Source organism: Sinohyriopsis cumingii, chromosome 5, assembly GCF_028554795.1.
Source record: "Sinohyriopsis cumingii isolate HCF-2022 chromosome 5, ASM2855479v2, whole genome shotgun sequence".
Lineage (NCBI taxonomy): Eukaryota > Metazoa > Mollusca > Bivalvia > Unionida > Unionidae > Sinohyriopsis > Sinohyriopsis cumingii.
Window position 1 is genome coordinate 117,874,013 of NC_142965.1, and position 15,625 is coordinate 117,889,637.

A 15,625-nucleotide genomic window follows, 5' to 3' on the forward strand; every position below is an offset into this window, starting at 1 on the left:
ATGCGCGTCTACACTCTTTTTGTTCGCTTCAATATCAGTTTTGATTATTCCTATTTCTTGTGTATGCGTGTCCATATTATTTATGATCGTTGTAACATCAGTTTTGATTGTTTCTATTTTCCGTCCATGCGAGTCTACATTATTTATGATCCTTGCAACATTAGCGCCGATTATTTCTATTTCCCGCTCATGTACTACTACACCATTTCTGTTCTCTGCAACATCAAGTTTGATTGTTTTTATTTCCTGTCCATACGCAGTGATATCATTTATAGTTGTTGTAATCTCATCCGGTCTGGTATTTTTTTTACCAAAGAATTTATCAAAGTTGTCATCGATCCTGTTAACATTTTTCCGTAACGAGACAAATTGGCCCGACAGCGTTGCAAAATCCAAAATAGCACCCATTATTGCTGCAAGATTTGGTTCGGTTACCGCCGGGGTCCCGAAAAAACTAGCGGTAGTGAGTTGTATATCGGTGATAGATTTTTTCACCTCGGTGACAGATTTTTTCACCTGCGCGTCAAGTTCGGTCACCGATCTATCCAACCTTATAAAACCGTCTTTGACTAATGTTACCGCCGATATATGTTCACCCGGTTTGAGTCGTCCGTCGCCGGTATATAACGCGATAGTGTCCTCGGCGGCATCACGCTGTCGTGTTAAAACATCATTCAGTGACACATTACCGGATTTCAATTTACCCTGGCGGTCTTGAAATACAACTATTTCGCCTGGGTCAACACTGATTAAATTTAACATATCAGCGATTTCATCCTCAATTAGTTTTTTTATGTCGGCGGCGGCCGTTTCCGTGGATTCTTTCAGCGCCGAAACCGGTCGTCCCCAAATATCAATCATCGTTATTGTAGAAAAAAACGATGTTTCTAATTAACCCGCCGGGCCTCTACGACCCCACTAGTGTATTCGTTTACAACCACATGAGGTGGTTTTCGCGATGATGAAATCGCCGCGAGTACGTTCAATACCTCACGGCCGCATATCGGTGGGTCACTTAACTGCTGTGTTGGCAGCGTGGAATAAAAAACCCGGGCTGAACACGCCGGGGCTGAACACGCCCGGATATACCGCATAAACTCTTTCGGCGGGGCTAACCCGTATGAATCAAAATAGACGATCGCACGCGGATCAATCGCGTATGCAACCCAATGAGTTCCCGCTCCGGAGGACCCATCGAGGTTAATTATACCGGTTTCAGTATTCCTTGGGGCCGCCGGTAATTGATCCCTCATAAAAACACCTCTGAAGTTTTTTATCGCTAACGCGTTTGCGGCGTCTATTAAATCAAAATTAGACATGGGAGTCATTGACTCAGGAGTCATTGACTCCTGCGTTAATAAACGGTTCCCGGTAGTCTTAGACCCTTTCCCGAATACCATGAATACGGGGTTCCCGGTAGTCTTAGACCCTTTCCGGCTACGGGTCGTTTTTTTTTGTAGCCTTTCCCGGTTGCCTTCTTCAATGCCATCCCCGCCGCGGTACCAACGGCTCCTAACGCCGCCGCCTTAGCCACTGCTGGTGCGGCCGCGGCAATTAATGCCGGAATCGCAGCTAACAGCGGAAATATCCCACCGGTCTTTTCCATGTTTTTAATTGCTGCGGCCGAAAAATCTATTTGAACACCCTTTTTATTCTTCATCGCATCATTGAAATGTTTTATTTGACGCGCCGTCAACGATATCTTATGATTACCACCCGCCATCTGTGACGGCTTCAGCGTTATTGTGGTTCCGCATTGTTTAGCCGACTTTGATCGTAATTTCTTGACTTGACCATCAGTCAACTCTACACTGACGACACTATACGACATTTTATTGTAAACGCGTTTGTGTTTTCAATTACATGTTTTCCACTGGTGCATCAACGATTCTCATTCGTCCACCAACGCCTTCCAACAGCATTGATTTATCGCTGAGAATGACAGCAACCGCTCTATAATTAACACCACCCGGGGCTATACGAGCTCGGAAGTGTATATCAACGACGGATTGTCTCGTTAAATCAAGATGTTCCAACGAAAAGTAATAAATCGGATACAGGTTTTTAAAATCAAGTTGTGATATTTGCAAACCAGTGTCGACGTTTTGATCACGACCCATATATGACAGCAATCGATGATACACACGTGCGATATGGTTGTCGCCGTAATTAAGCTGTATATCCTCGGATGGTTCCTGTTGTCCGTTTATTCTCAGCGAAACATCCCTGACTCCTAATTGATCAAATATCATATGGCTGTGTTCTTGACTACCCAATCGATTCCTATTCTGCAGCGCTATGAATATATGACGCGGGGCTGAAACACCCTGTTTTGACGCCAGGTGCCATGTAAACGTATCGGCGACGTTATCCTCTTTAGCATCAGTTGTTACCGCTAGCCAACTCAACAGCGATTTCCCTCCCTGTTCCATAAATGCTAACAATCGTGCTTCCGTGGTAACTGATGGAGTCAGCACCGGCATCCACAATGCCATTTTAGTTAAAATGACTTTACCGGCGGCGACACCAGCAGCATGCCATATTGCATTGTTATCATCGCCCCTTCGCGTCAGCGCGATTGTATGCTTAGCCCCATAGACAACTTTTCTGACATTTCTGCAGAATCCAAATATGTGATGGAGTGGAATCGCGCATGAAAACTTTCGGCGTGGTCCTTGCAACATTCCTACTCGTGTTGCGAATCCTAGATTGAAATCATTGTTGGTGCTTTTTATAACAGTGAAATTGTCACCTGGTTTTGCTCTGCGGTCTGGGTTAGCTGCTTCATCCTGGTCAACTGCGGTATTTCGTGGTGTCAGCAAGTTAACGTACTGAAAATGGTCAGCGTTATTGGTGGTGTCCTTCGAAAACATCATAGATGGGCCCGCCGATCTTGTATAATCATCCGAGTATCTCGCCAACCCAATTATCGTTGTTGCAACATCAACCTCGCGTTCTATTGATTCAATTTCTCGCCCGTCAATAAGATATCTGGCGCTCTCAAATAACGCCATGATACCGTTGTTGACGAAGCCAACTCGAACACGATGGTCATCTGCGTATGGTGCATTATCGGCGGCATTTGTCACGAGTTCTCCCTCGATTTCGATAAACGCTTCACACGGCAAAAAATATTTACTGGTATCTTGGACTTGAAGTTCAATTCGCGATCGTAGGTCAGGTTGCGCTGCATAATAAGAATAATATTGATAATCACGGACAGAATCATCCCTGCGCACTGGGGCGTCCATATCAAACGCGGGATCAGCGGTACGCGCAAACATTCTATTATTTATCATGTTGATGTTTTCAATTGCGATTTTTTCGTCGTAAATTCTTTGAATTTAATCCACTCCCCGCTATCGCGTTCATGAGCGCGTTGGTTGCCGCATCGGCGGATGGCGAAGTCGTCGCCAACGACTCTAATTTTTCTTCCACGGCGTTATTTATTACTTTACTGACATTTGCAGGCATCACTGTCGTTGATGGCATTACCGGTGGTTTCTGTTTTTTTCTCCTGAATTTCACCAATGACATTAGTTTGTCCCGCGCGGCTGAAAACGCCCTTCCGGCAACATCTCCAATGGCACTAATACCCTTATCACGAATAACATCAATAGCCTTCATTCCTAATTGTTTGGCTAACGGCGCTACTTTTGGAGCCATTCTTGTAAATAACCCCGCAATGGTGCTACCGAGACCATCTCCATAGTACGCGCGGTAAATAGGCAATCGCGAGTTTACCACGTAGACGAGTACTGGTTTATCATGGTTGTAGTGTATGATCATCCTTATTAAAAACACCAGTTTTCCAATTAATCATCCACGAGTTCGTCTATGAGCGTTCGATATACATTAATGTCCATAATACCGCCTGCAAATAACCGCTTGCAAATATCAGCGGCCTCATTGATTATTTCCGTAGAGTTATTTCCGGCTCGTTTTCCTCCGATTAGTACTTCCAGCCGTGATATATCACTGAGAACACTATTAGGACAGGTAACGCCATAGGATTCTTTACCAAAAGGGTATCCTTTTCCTTTTTTTGGTGTTATACTCTTAACTTCCTTGTGGAATGCGTCGTAATCGGATTTACTACGATGTGGTAATGCATCTTTATGTTTACTTGCTAAATACACTATTCTTGCCCAGTCTTTTAACGACTTTATATTTTTCTCGTAACCGCTATTGATATGCTTCTTATCTCGTATGTTCTTAGCAAAATTGTTGGCAGTAAAATTAATTAATTCTTCCCTGTTGCTGAAGCCTCTAATTTGATCTATTGTGCTCTTCTTGAGTACAATACGGGGTATATTCCCCTCTTTTTCTTCCGGTATTTCTTCTTCTGGTGTTTCTTCGGGTATTTCTTCTTCTGGTTCTCTTGCGGTGGCGCCTGGTTCTTCTTCGTCGGCCATTGTAACATAAGGTTCTTGTGGTTCGGTTATAGCGAGTGGTGGTGGCCTCCGTGTTGTAGCAGCCGCTATTTTTGCAGGGAGTGTTTCTAAAGACCTTTTTGTTTGTTCGGTCTGAGCCGCTATCTTTTCAAGCGCACCAAGAACGGGTACAGTTGCCGCCGTAACATCCTTAGTCGCTTTAGTTACCGGGGCAAATAACTGTTCGCTTCCAACAGTAAAATCGGTTTGCATTTGTTGTCGCGTTTGAAGTTTCTCTCTCACCCTGTCTCGTAACGGTATAAACTTTCTAAGCGCTGCTAGCCGCTCTCTGGCTAGCCGAGTAGTAAGTGATTCACCTACCATTATTGTAAATTGATCCGCAATTTTCTAATTTTCCGCCGAGTGTACCATCGGGGGCTCCACGGAGTTTTCGTCTATAATCCTTCTAATGTTTTTGATCTTACTAGAAATCTCCCGGCGTCGTTCATAAACACGTCCGAGTTTTTTTCGTATTATTTCAACGGCAGTGAATAGTCCAATGAATGCATTTGCGTCATTGTGGTACAGGTTCTCATTAATCGTATGTTGTAATCGTTTTATAAAAAAATACTCGCGGGCCAGGGTAAAACGCCCCCGTTTCGACTGTTCGTTAATAATCTCATAATCGGATAATATTTTTTCACTGTCGAGACCATCAGATAATTCAATTCCTTGATTTTTTAATTTTGAAATCTCAGTTAATATATTATTGATGTCTTCGATATTCATTATTCTTATAAACATCTTATTTCTAATATCAAAAATTTTAATAAAATTATTGGGGCCATTTTTGACCCCGTTTTTTGTATGGACAGTACAATGCCGTAGATCTCCACTCGAGTGTTGTGGCAGATTGCAGGCAGTACAATGCCGTAGATCTCCACTCGAGTGTTGTGGCAGATTACAGGCATATACATATACTTAATTAAGGACATTCACATCTTGGAACCCCAAAGCATACATCTCCGGGAGGGAGGCCTAGGGTGACAAACGTCATCGTAGACCGCCCAGAAGATATGCTTGGGGGACATCACTACATGTACTTAATTAAGGATGAATATATTTACAATGAAATGATTGATGGATGATGGGACGGCACAAGACAGCACAAACATAAAACGGCGGGGCGGAACTCTACGGCCAATTCAACCAATCAAAAGCAACCCAATTAAATTAACCCGGTTGCATGATTGTGAACAAAAGACAACCACACGCCCGGGTCAAGAGCGTGGGTTAGTTTTGATTAGTTGAATTGGCTTTCGAAAGCCCCAGGCTTATAACGAGTCATCTTATATATAAAGTGACTAATACAGCGGCGTCAGTCACAAGGTGTGTGTTAATTTGAATTCCCTTGAATCGTTCGAATCCTTAAATACTTATTAATGGTGTTTCACGGCATTTAAATGAAACCAAATACTCAAATAAAACATTAAAAAAAAGAATACAGCTGTTAGATAACAGCGTGTATTTCATTAGTTTTCATCGTAAAATGATTAATTAATCGCAACATTAATTGGACTTCAAGGGACGCAACATTAATTAGACTTCAAGGGACGTAACTCTTGTCATGCGACGCTATCACAAAACGAGTTATCTCCCTTTGATGTTATATATGAAAATCGAATTCTATGACCCGTCTTTTTTGAGATCGCTGTTTTAGTTATATTCTCCGCAACATCTAGAACTGATTTACTACAAATATCGAAGTATTTACCAGCCGCATTCATAGAGCGAAATATTTTTTCCTCGTGCGTTATTGTATCAAATGACTTTACGGGTTTTGCCTTTCTCATCCCTCCTGTTTTTCCAAATTTGGAATTTTGACTCGGTGTAACAGCTCTTAGATTACACAGTCTGTTATTTTGAGGACATCCATCAATGTGATCAATAACGAGACCGTCGTTGATCAGTCCGTTAAACGCTTCATACACCATCCTGTGAATAAGACAGATTTTTTTCCCAGCATTAAATCGCAAGTATCCGTGATTATTTACGGTACCAACCGGCTTCTTCAGTCTGCGGTTTCTAACAATACCGTCGCGAGATGCCTCGTAATTAACAAACACAGGGTGAGGTCTGAACTCTTGGTCCATTTGTATAATAATACTACTTGTCTAATTTATTATTTGGTTTAATTATAAACCTTGCAATGTAGTCCTGAGGAGTTTTGATGACGAAGTCTGCGGTGGGGTCAATGACGGCGTTTTTAATTCGCTTGTCATAATAGCGTTTTAGTTCCCTGTATCGCTTTCCGCCACAATTAATACACAACTGGGATTTTCCTCTTACACCGACGTGGCAAACCAAGCACGGTAGGGGGCCAAGAGAACCATTACGAACGCTTTGTAAATGATATCCGCAGAATTCACCTCTACATGATTTATTGCACGGGGTTGTCGACCCAATCATCAACCATTTGCAGTGATTCATTATACTATATTCTTTCATTTAAATACTTGTTTTAATTATATGGATGAGTTTGAGAGATTAGCAGTAATTAAGCCCCGGAAAAATATTAGGTTTAATCTCGATAGAGTCCTCAAGGACACACCAAAAGCGTTAATAAACGATAAAACCCTGTTGAGTAAAATACGCGATTGTATCAATGAATTCAAACGTGATGGTGCATCTCACAGTTGGTCAACATTTCGAATTGATGGCATTGTTGATGCTACCATGAACGACAACCGCGCAGCAATGATAATATCACAACTTGACGGTAAAAGGTATTTCTTCAGAGTAAAATTCATTGTCCGGGTGGAATCAGGCGATTGGATCATGCGTGATAAATTTGAACCAGTTCTCAGCGACAAGAAAACAGTCACTGTCAGCCGCGACTCCAAGCCGGGGTTGTTAACCGGAATTGACAAACCATACTATGAACGAGCGTATCCTGAAACAGCAGTTGTTTATGGAATATACCCGTTAAATAAGAAACCTGATATCGGAAAACTGAAACCGATGAAACAGTCAACTGGGATAAATTGTGTAGCAGAACGAATAATAGAGCATTTTACAAATGCATGTCGAGGAAACAAATTGACTGATTTACGACGTAGCAAAATCAACCAGTGGGAACTAACCGTAAAAGAGCGTGGAGCAACCATCAGCGACATAGCGAGATTAGAAACATCGCTGAGATTTCCAATAACCGTTACAACAATAACCGGTGAAGTATTATACGAATCAAAGTATAAATCAAAGGGAACCCCAATCAAAATTATTGATCATAACGAACACGCGTGGACGCCCGCGATCACAATATTTCCACGGGATAGAACAGTAAAGTATATACCCGAAGAATTCCTGGGAGAACAATTCTCCAGGGATGGTTTTCTCGCGGAGAGGAAACTATTTGATGCTATTGCCTACTTGTGTAAAAACGACCCTGTATCAGTGTGGTTACTTCGCAGCGCTGAAAACGATGCGGATACCTTTGATCAGTTTGTAAGACCAAACGGTGAATTATATCGCACTGAAGCATTTCACAACAGGATGAAAAAAACCGCCATAGAATTTGAGGAGCATGATGAACAACTGCTAACAAATTGTTTTACGATTCCATCGGTTGTAGCTCATGTTGCAGCAAGGAAAAATGCGTGGAGACCAACGCGCAGGGAATTTCTACCGGATGTACAATCCAGTTGTTTGGAATACTATCACGGTGGACTATGGAACACTGAATACAACCGCGACGCTATGATCTCGGTTGATATGGTTGCCTGTTATCCAGCGAGTTTTCTCGGGTATGGATCCGCCGCTGAGTACTTTAGACGATTTGGACACCCCAGTCATGAAATGACTCGTGTTGCTATTAATGGACCACTGCCTGATTTTGATTTAACCGGATTCGCTCGCATAGTATCATTTGAATTCGCGGCAGGACTCCATCGCTGTTGCTATATTTGGATCGGTAGACACATGGCTGAAAAGAGATGGCTGCCAATAGCGCTGCTACGGTATATGATTGATTGTAGCATGCTAGTTTCGTTGATTGTCAGTGACGCGATTATATCATACCGGGCACAGACTGAAGTCTGGTTACCAGAACCGGAGCGTCTAGATAGCATAATTGACGAGTCCAGAAAAAACATTGATGCCGACGAGGAATATATCATCGAATGGTCCAGGAGGATATTTAACCAACGAAACCGCGAGGCAAAAGATCTCGGTAGAAGAATAATTGGTAAGTTCACACAAGGTGGAAAAAACCACGACTACAAACGATATTGCTCACGGCTGATTATAGATGACGCAGAATATGATTTCGTAATCAAGGACACAGTGGCAAAAAATAGATACGTGAACTGCAAAACAGCTTTCTTGTCCAATGGAACGAGGTTGGGTACAGTTGTTACCTACAGCGATGGAGACAGCCCGGCGTATCCACATTTGAGGGCGTCTATGCTGGGTTATGCCGCTATTAATTTATTCTCGATGATAAATAGATTTCCTGACACCGCGGTTAGAGTAGCCGTTGATTCATTTTATATTGACGTAGCGTATAAGGGAAACGTAGCCGAGTTTACTAGTCCGGACGAGAGTTGGGGTACATGGAGAATTAAAAATGAAATACGACGCGATTATTCCCCGTCAGCAGATGTCACCGTTGAGAACGACTACTTACGCGGTGATAAATTGTCAGAATGGTCTAATGCACCATCGTGTTCTGATCCAATTTGTAGACACAAGACGGTTTATTTAAGCGGCTGTGGCGGGTCAGGAAAGACGACTCGGGCAATTGAATTATTTCGAACGCGGGCAAGTATAATCGTGCTTACACCGACCCATAGACTAGCGCGAGAAATAAAACAACGAAATGTTAACGCCGTTACTTATCACAGCTTTTTTCGATACAGCGGCGGTGAGTGGACTCCTGATCGAATGGGTGAAAAATTTATTCCCGACATTATCATCTGGGATGAGATATGTACTGTTTCGTTAGATACTTTACAAATGTTTCTTGAGTGGTTGCTGCGCGCGAATACAGCGGTAATCATGTGTGGGGACCATGGCCAACCACCACCATTTGTCGGCGAGGGTCCACATGATTGGTTAAGGGGTTTTGTGGACTATTATGAAGAAACCGATACTGATTACCGAGCACTTGATGAACAACTGCGCGAGGTTAAGAAATTAATCAGATTACAGCCGGATAGAATTCAATGTGAAATAATTCGCGAGGTGATTCCGGAAACGCCGTTAAATGAATTCTGGGAAACATGGAGACCAAACGATTTGATTGTAGCGAGTAGAAAGATAGTCAGAGACACACTTCAGCGGAAGTTGTTTACGTTGCATAAGGAAAAGTTTCCAACGCGTCCAGTGCCGTTATGTTATAGACCCGCGGACACACGGCGGCAGAACATTGAAGTTGAAATTCCAGGCCGGACAGAAAAACAAATTCTCGTGCTGAATGATATCGTGCTCGTTGATATCAGCGTCGTCGAGGACGCGCTACGTGCTGATAAATCCCCGTGGACGCTAGGATACGCAACAACAATACATTCCTCGCAGGGACTAACCATCACGGACACAATTGTTTGGATAGTTGATAATCGCATCGAATGGTCAAATCTAGTCTATCTTGCAGTGTCCAGAGTACGAAGGATAAATCAGCTTCGAAGAATTGTTATTGACGGAGCCGATGACGGAGTCACTGACGAAGCCGGCGACAAAGTCACCATCGATGCAAGCGTCATTGATAGAAAACTCTCGGGTTACCGCCAACAGGATAAAAAAAAACAGCGGCGTTTTGATATTGATGCCGAATTAATAATCTCGCTACGACAACAACAGAATAATCACTGCGCGAGTTGCAATTGTATAATGAGTTGGCGTTATTCGGATAAAGACACTCGCCAATTTACCGTGGATAGGATCGATAACAGTCTCGGTCATGTCAAAAACAATGTGAGGTTGACCTGTCTTGAGTGTAATAGACGCAACGGCGCTAGTTAAGACCACGCGGGGGTAATTGAGTATCGTTAGGTATCACTTGTAGTTGCTCGCGTGTAAATCCGCGCTGAGGAGCAATTGAATCCAGTCTATAGATCGGTGGTCTACCAGTTGATCGTGTTATCGTTGATATGTTATGTGTGGTAACACTCCAAATAGGATCGGTAGCCCTTTTTTTACCGCCTTCAAGCTCTCCTGGTTCATATAGATATCTAACAGTGACATCGCCAAGAATCGGCTTAGAAACGCTATTTATTTTTAATTTTCCGGGTATATACTCGTATTTAATCGCGTCGCTGGGCTTCATGTTGATTACTCGGGTAATCTCGTTATTTAACGCTGCAATTACACCTGGCAACCTTTTAACCCATTCACGAGATCGTTTTTCTTGGATGAATTCCTTCGCGTATTGATATCCAAATAACCGTTCAGCGAGAGTCCGATTGAATCGTTCAACAATTGCCTGATCACGATGTAGCGCAGTATGACCTCGTCGTATCGCGACGCTATGATGTTTCAGCGTTGATAAAACAGCGCCGCGAAATTCACTACCAGGATCAACTTGTAATAGATTTGGCCAGCGCAGAGGACCTCTTCGATAAATCCGCTCAAACGCATCGGCTACTTCAGTTGCTGACTTTGTTTTCAATGGTTCCGCTTGTTTGTATCGACTCGCAACATCAACTACGGTTAGCGCGTATTTGTAACCGTTGTCATGCGGCAGAAATAGTATATCAGCCTGATGAACTTCATTAGGTACGCTGACATCAAAGCGCGAGAAGTTGATTTGTTTAGGCGGTGGTAGATAGATTTGCCATATAGCCTGTTTGGATAACCAATTAGCCGCAGTGGTCTTTGTTACCTTTGCAGCGCTTGCAAGCTTACCAATTGCGGCCTTCCCCTTCCAGTATCCTCTCGGAGAATAATAGATGGAATCCATCGTTTTTCTTGGATGATTGTTATTAATTACCAGCGCCAATCATTAATTTACCTTTCATAGCCGATTTTACCAACCATGAGGCCAATTTTTCTTTGACGGATTTATCAGGAATAGCATTTAGCGCGTGAATTAATTTTACATCCGCGATATGACGCTGTTGCAGATCGCTACTTTTGTAAGCAACATCATGAGCATGACACGCCTTATCGATAGCGTTTATTGGATACTCACCGGGTTTGGGCTGATTTTGATCATCGAGTCTAATATCTAATCGTGTTCCGGGGCCACAGTAGTTATATCCTGGGAGGTGTTTTTCTCCTGGATACTTTGCCCACGGTGTTCCGGGGAGTTTTGCCAATTTGGCTGCGATGTCACCTCCTCGCTTTTTTTTAAAACATCTCCGGGTCTAATAGAAATAAATCTAAATTTCTTTGTACCGCATTGTACACACTTACCAGTAAGCGCCGATCTGTTATTTCTTGTCGTAACGGTTGTCATATCATTTATGCCAGTACGCACTCTACACTTCACACAATATAGATCCATAATTTATGTATAGAGATATGAATATAATTGATTTTTCGGCGACTAAAACAAGAGAACCAGTTAAGCATGTTGCAGCGTTACCAAACTCGATCCGGATGATTATCATCGGACCATCTGGATCCGGCAAGACGCAATTGTTACTCAATTTAATAATGAGATGGATGAAGTGGGATAAGTTGTATTTGGTTGCTCCTAGCGTAGATGATCAACGATGCTACGAGGTGTTGAAAGATTTCAACGAGAATGCATCAGCGATCGCTAAAAAGAATGTTATTGAGTTTATTACGGATATCAATGATGCACCGGGTATTGATGATATTGATGGCGACGTTAACAATCTAGTCGTGTACGATGATGTTATGTTAGACAATCAAAAGAACCCAGCTAGGATATTTTCCAGAGGCAGGCATAAAAACACTGACGTGATATATGTCACTCAACGATACACTCAGATTCCAAAAGTAATCAGAGATAACTGCAATATTCTTGCTGTATTCAACGGCGTTGATACACACACGCTACGAAATATCTGGCAAACTTGGTGTGGCGGTGACATGGACTTTAATGGTTTTCGAAACTTTTTTAGTCATGCTCAGTCGACCCCACATGGATTTGTAACGATAAATTTACATGATCCTCGGACACGATATCGTATCGGACTTGACCAAATATTCGGTTAGTTGTAAATAATTTTCATTGTAAATAACCACTTAGCAGCAGAGGGGGCGATGACATCGACGCGGTCGTCGATGTGCTTACCGGACGCTGACGACACTGGGGATCGGCGCGCAGAAGGTGTTAATTAAACCAAATGACGTCACCATCGTGTAGGATGGACCGTCGTCGTTTTTTTTTTACCAGGCGCTGACGACACTAGATCGTTGAGTGCAGAAAGTATTAATTAAGCAAAATAACGATTGGACAAAATGTCCGATTCGCCCCCTCTGCTGCTAAGCCTGAGAGATGTGTAAAAGATCGTTATTGTTCACAGTGAGTGTGCAGTTAATCAGCCTCTCTTTAGCTAGAATGTCAATTTAGTAATATAAAAGTGTTTACACTTCAGTATATATATGTTTTCTCAAGTTGTCTGTATCTGTTGGTACTACTCACTTCCAGTTAAGCAATGTGCTAAAATGTGGTTAAAAGTCAAATAATTTGTGTTTTTGTTGACACTTTTTAATCCTTCTTACCCGAAACCCCAAATTAGTTGTTTGTGTAAAATTATGTTACATACGTTCCGAACTTTCATGTTTAGAAGCAATATCTCAAAATCTTGATATCTTGCTACTGCCAGTGAAGCAGTATAATTGCTAGCTATTATTCAAGGTGCCTGTAGCTTTGATATAGCTGATGAAATAAAAAGGATAATGACAGAGCGATGCCACTTTGGCAAAAATAAACTTATATAGCAAAATTAAAACATGCATGATGCTCAAGGGTGGCTACAGAGTTGATTTTGTTATCAATAACAATGTGATAGATCTGATGGAATTCAGATCACAAATTCTGCAACAAGGTGTTTGACACGATGGTGATTTTCCTGTCAAAGTAATCAACGTAAACAACTACTTATTAAATCGATATGCAGCTTAAGGATAATAAAACGCACAAAGTGGTCAGCGCCACGTTATGTACAGCCTCATTCCTAATGTTCCACCTAATCTCTGATACCAGTCAGGCTTTCAACACTAATTTATTCCCCAATTAATACGTATACCAGAAATCGCATTTTTATTAACAGACCCATCCCATCACATTGTCAACCTGAATAACGAGCACATAACATTTTGTTTCCATCGTCGGGCAGAAAATTAAGCCATGCAATCAGATTGTATAACGAATACAAGATGAATTAAATGCAAAAGAATCAATGAAGCATTTTTGAAGTGATGCTTGTCATATCAAGAAATTTGGTCCTGTTGGCTTCAGTTTTCCAAAGGGCGCTTCTCCAGCTGCAGGCATTATAACAGAAGGATACTCGTGGATACAATTTCATCTACAATTTCGTCAGTCAAGCCCAGCAAGCTTTATAATGGAGAACACTATTGATAACACTATTGAGAACCTGCCGACGACAGAGGAAACTTTATGTCTTCTACTTCATGTTGGATCCTCGGCCAGCCAATTGGATACTATGGTTCAGGACCCATGTCACTACACTGGTCGCTATGGCGTCACTGCTCATAACAAATGTAGTCTGCCGTTAAGGACACCAGAATTTAACCTAGTAGTTTTTCATAATTTACCTGGGAACAACATATATATCCTCATGACAAAATTTAATGTTCATGAAAAAATTTACTTCCATACTAAATAACCTAGAAATATATCTGTTGTTGTTGCTGCATTTGTACGGTATAATGTCATTGTTAAGCACAATATAGGCTATTCATGGTGGCCAGTATAAATGATGGAGGAAGAACGCGTGAAAACCCCGGAAAGAAACACCGACCAACGAGAAGCTACTGGCAAGTTTTCTAACATACCCACATTGGCCGAATCTGAGACTCGAACCCACACAGACAGAGGTGAGATGGCAGTAATTCGTAACTTTGAACGCTTTAGACCCATCGGCCACTCGGGGCCACCCAAACATATATATTATTCTCGCTGGGTGCATTGTGTTTAATACAGAGCTTGCAATGCATCAGCGCTCCTATTAAGAAAAAAAATATGACATTATTTACGTATATTGCAGAAAAAGTTGCTTTTAACAAACTTGCTTTGCTAACTCAGAAAGAAATTTACTTAAAGGGTTCTGTGATGTCCTGGGAAAAAAAAAACGTTTGAGACAAATCTGCTAACAAAGGAAGAAATCTACAGTAAGATCAATGGGAAAGATGTTTTTAATAAAGATCAGGCACATGTAGCAAATACTTGGTATACATTTAAAATAAAAAAATCTTGGCAATAATCATGATTTGTATGTGCACATGGACATGCTGCTGATTGCTGATGAATTTGAAAACTTTTGAGACCTCTGTATATAGTATTAAAGATTGGATCCTACTGGTGTTGCTGTTACCCAAGGATATCATGTGATGCTCCCAAATTGACAAAACTTGAATGAATCGCATGAAACAAAATACATCACACATCTTTATACAATTATTTACCATATACCATGCTGCAGAAGCTTCCTGTAGGAGAGGTCCTATGGATGGTGCCAGAAAGTTATCTAGAAAAAAACTATTACTTAGTGATGATGAAAGGTGTTGTAGTTTCCAAGCTGGTTTAGAGTAATCAGAAGAGATTTAAGATGCATACAATGGCTATAGTATGGTACTCAAAGGTATGATTGTAGACGATGATATTATTTTTTACGGATATCCATATTACATTTATTCTTTTATAATTAAGTTTTATTTGTCATTCGGGTTAATGACAATTAAGGTTTAGTTCCTTAATTCAGTGACTGACTGGTAGTAAAATATAAGTACAAGTACAACACATTGTCACAGTTCATTTATCAATCAAGGCTGATTGCCAAGGTCAAGTCAACAACTATTTTGCTTGGTCAAAGTACTCTACACAATAAGTTTAAATTTACGTCATGAAAGCATCACTTTATCCTTGGAGAACATCTGTACTTTGTATATGGTATGCATAACCATAATATATATTTTATTCTTCGAATTCGCAGAGTGGAAAACAGTTCTACAACTGATAGTACCAGTTGGATCATAGCAAATTGTTCAAGGCCTTGATCATTTAAAAAATTATGACATGTTATCTGAATTACTCAAGG

General features: G+C 41.5%; 1 protein-coding gene across 2 annotated transcripts in view; it reads left to right on the forward strand.

The window, feature by feature from the left end:
• The window catches only part of LOC149800055 (uncharacterized), a 323,160-nt gene that overhangs the window by 207,404 nt on the left and 100,131 nt on the right, over window positions 1-15,625 (forward strand). The gene's annotated exons all lie outside the window — the stretch shown is intronic.